We start from the raw sequence: 3402 nt of genomic DNA, 5'->3' as shown, positions 1-3402 counted from the left end.
GATCAACGAGAGAAAGGGAATGAATGACAATAAGGAAATCTGAGGAAACGACTCTGAGTCTGTCGTTGGTAGTAGGAGATTAGATGAAGTGCAATGATATGGAAGATACAGGTGAATGTAGATTATTACAGGGGAGTCATGTTGACATTGGCGAACAACTGGATCAGGGGGAATTGAGAGAGACTAGAGAGGAGAGGTAAATGAGAATATTGGAAATGGTATTTTTTTTTTTTTTTTCAACACAAAGAAAGTGCGAAAGATAGAGAGAGAGAAGGAGAGAGAGAGAGAGAGAGAGAGAGAGAGAGAGAGAGAGAGAGAGAGAGAGAGAGAGAGAGAGAGAGAGAGAGAGGGACTGACTCTTTACTGCCTGGCCAGGCTGGCTGGGTTGATGTTGGAGCGAACCCCGACAGACAGCGGCAGCCCGGAGCTTTTCGGGGGATCTTGGATGGATCCTCCTCTCCTATCCAGTAGAGCCTAGAGCCTAGATAAAAACAGAAGAAGAAGAGGGTTAACCGACGCGCTGTTGTCTGGTAGACGCGGTCGCAGCAAAAGTGTGCACGGAGGAGAGGGGAAAGGGCAGAGCCATCGTAGGCGCAAGCCAGAGATGGATAGAACGCGATGCAAGAGTGGGAGTGTTATGGAATGGGATCCGGGTTAAGATGTAGTGATGGTGGGAGGGAAGAAGATATGCGCATGGTAGATGATGGAGATATACACGGCATGGTAAGATGTAGGATGAGGTTGAAGAGATTTGAAAAGAGAGGAAAGAAATAAAATAAAATAAAATAAAATAAAATAAAATAAATAAAAAAAAAGGGAGACGCGACAATGATGGCCAAAATGAAGGATACAGAAACAGCAAACAGGAGCAGTGACGCGTCACCCGGGACTATGTAAAGAGGGGGATGGGGATGATGAAGTTGATGGATAAAGAGGTTGAAGCCAACGATGACGATGCGGATATGTTGATGCTGCTGCTGCTGCTGCTGCTGATGATGATGATGATGATGATGATGATGATGATGATGATGATGATGATGATGATGATGATGATGATGATGATGATGATGGAGAGATGATGCTGATGCTGATGCTGATGCTGATGGATGAACAACGATTTCTTACTGTTTTGTTTGTTTTATCAGGTGACAAGAGGTCACCTGCTTTTCTCGATAACTGGGACGGAGCAAAGCTCCTATAGATATGCTTTGGACGAAGAGAAAGGATTGGGCACAATCCGTAATGGAAAGAAAATGTAACAAAAGGGGGGGAAGGGGGGGGGGGAAGCGTGGTCTGAAGAGCCGAGGAGAAGAGGGGAGAAATTTGGTAAATAAACCGACCAGTTTAATATAAAAAAAAAATAAATAAATAAATAAAAAGGGGGGTGGGAGAGAGAGGGGCGCGGGGACGAAGTGGTGATTTTGCGGAGGGACTGATATCACAGAGAGAGTCCAAGAGTCCAAGAGTCGAGAGTCGAGAGTCGAGCGACGGAGCGACCGGCGAAGGGGGCGAAGGGCGAAGGGCGAAGGGCACGAGTGAATCACGTGGCGAGGAGTCGAGTGGGAGGAATAAGGAAGAGGGAAGAAGGGGAAGAAGTGAGCGCAAGGGGGAAGAGAGGCCAAAGGGCTCTCGCTTATTAAGACACCTACCTACTAACTAACTAGTTTGTTTAACTAACTAACTAATAATGCAACAACTAAGGCAAACCACCACACAAACAACAGCTAAGCTACTACTGTCATCCATCCATCCCTAACCTACGCAGACATCAGAAGCTGTTGCAGACTATACTCTCTCTGTCTGTAGTAACATCCCCCGACTCTGCTCCCCCGTGTCTGCCCTCTACACCCAATTTCCTGATCCAACGCCTCGAATTCCACCAACTCCCACGACACAAAAAATCCAGCCATCCCTTCTCTATCCAAACCCACTAACCAGGAACCAGTGGGGTTTTCCAGCTAGTTTGCTCTATCCATCCTCCCCCTAGTTGGAATGTTGGAATATAGTAAAATCAAAGCGTTTTTTTCCTTTCTTCTCCCCCCTTTCCCTCTCTGCCGGGTCACATGAACCAAGTCCCGTGTCCTGCCAAGCCACATGAAAACCAAGTCCCGTGCCTCTTGCTAGCCAGCCAGCCACCCAGCCAGCCAGCCACCCACCCACCCAACGGCGGCCAATCACAGCCGTTGTCTCCCTCCTCCTCCTCCTCCTCCTCCTCCTCCTCCTTCCTCCTTCCCTCCTCACCGCCCTTCCGCGCCCTCCGATCACGCGACCCCCGTCTAGCCTCTTTTGCACACATCTTTGTCTGCTAAGCCACTTTGGGGTGCAACCAGCTAACCTGTTTGGGGTAGCCGAGAGGGAGGCTCGTGCGCAGCCAGCCACGTGAGGCTGGTTTGCGTCTCTTTCTGATGGTGGTGGATGGTGGGAAGGGAAGGAGGAGGAGATTTAAATGCGCGGAACCCTTCCCTTGTAGGTAGGTAGGTAGGTAGGTAGGTAGGTAGGTATATATATATCTCTATATATCTATCTATATATATATCTCTATATATCTATCTATATATATATATATATATATATATATATATCAGGCATAAGATTGGTTGTGATCCCTGCTGTCAATCATATATCATGGGAGCTCTCCTTGTAGTTATGGTCCGTTGCACGGGAACATCGCAAGGATGCACATTCACATTAGAGCAGCACCACCCAACCCCCCCCCCCCCCCCCCCTCTCTGGCACAACCAGAGAAGCAAGAATCCCTTGGGAGAAGACGAAAATAAAGAAGAAAATATAGAAGAAACCTTTCTCGTTGCCTGGTTGCCGGCTGGAAATGCCATGTTCCCGTAGTCGAGAAAAACCCTGTTTTCCTCGCGTGCGGAGCTTTCCCTTGGCTGGCTGCTCGGTGCGACAAACCGGCTTTGGGACATGCTGCTGGATTTATATGCACCCATCCCCATCCATCTATCTATTCCTGTGGTTGTCACGCTGCAATAAACAGTAGATCAAGGACGCAGCCCTTTTTTTTAGTCCAGCACCCGAAGTCTCTATATATCTTCCCATCCCTCCCTCTCAGCCATGCTTATACCACTTACAGGTATGAGCTCTTAGACCTTTCTTTTTTCTTCTTCTTCTTCTTCTTCTTCTTCTTCTTCTTCTTCTTTTCTTTTTCCAATTTAGAGTTGCGCCCTTTGGTTTAGGTATGGGTGTGAAACGGGTCACTGGATCCGAACACCGGACCTCGGGGGTTGCGTTGTTGAGCCCGTGAACAGAAGTCGGGTGTTTCTAGAGCTACATTTAAAGGGGGGGGGAGGGGGGGGGGGAGTGTTGGCCCTGCCTCGCGGGGGCGGGTTTTGAGAGGAGGGGGGGGGGGGGAAAACACCCCCGAGCGGGGGGTCGAGGGAGACA

This window comes from Paracoccidioides brasiliensis, assembly GCF_000150735.1.
Source record: "Paracoccidioides brasiliensis Pb18 unplaced genomic scaffold supercont2.7, whole genome shotgun sequence".
Classification (NCBI taxonomy): Eukaryota; Fungi; Ascomycota; class Eurotiomycetes; order Onygenales; family Ajellomycetaceae; genus Paracoccidioides; species Paracoccidioides brasiliensis.
Note: the sequence above shows the minus strand (reverse complement) of the source record.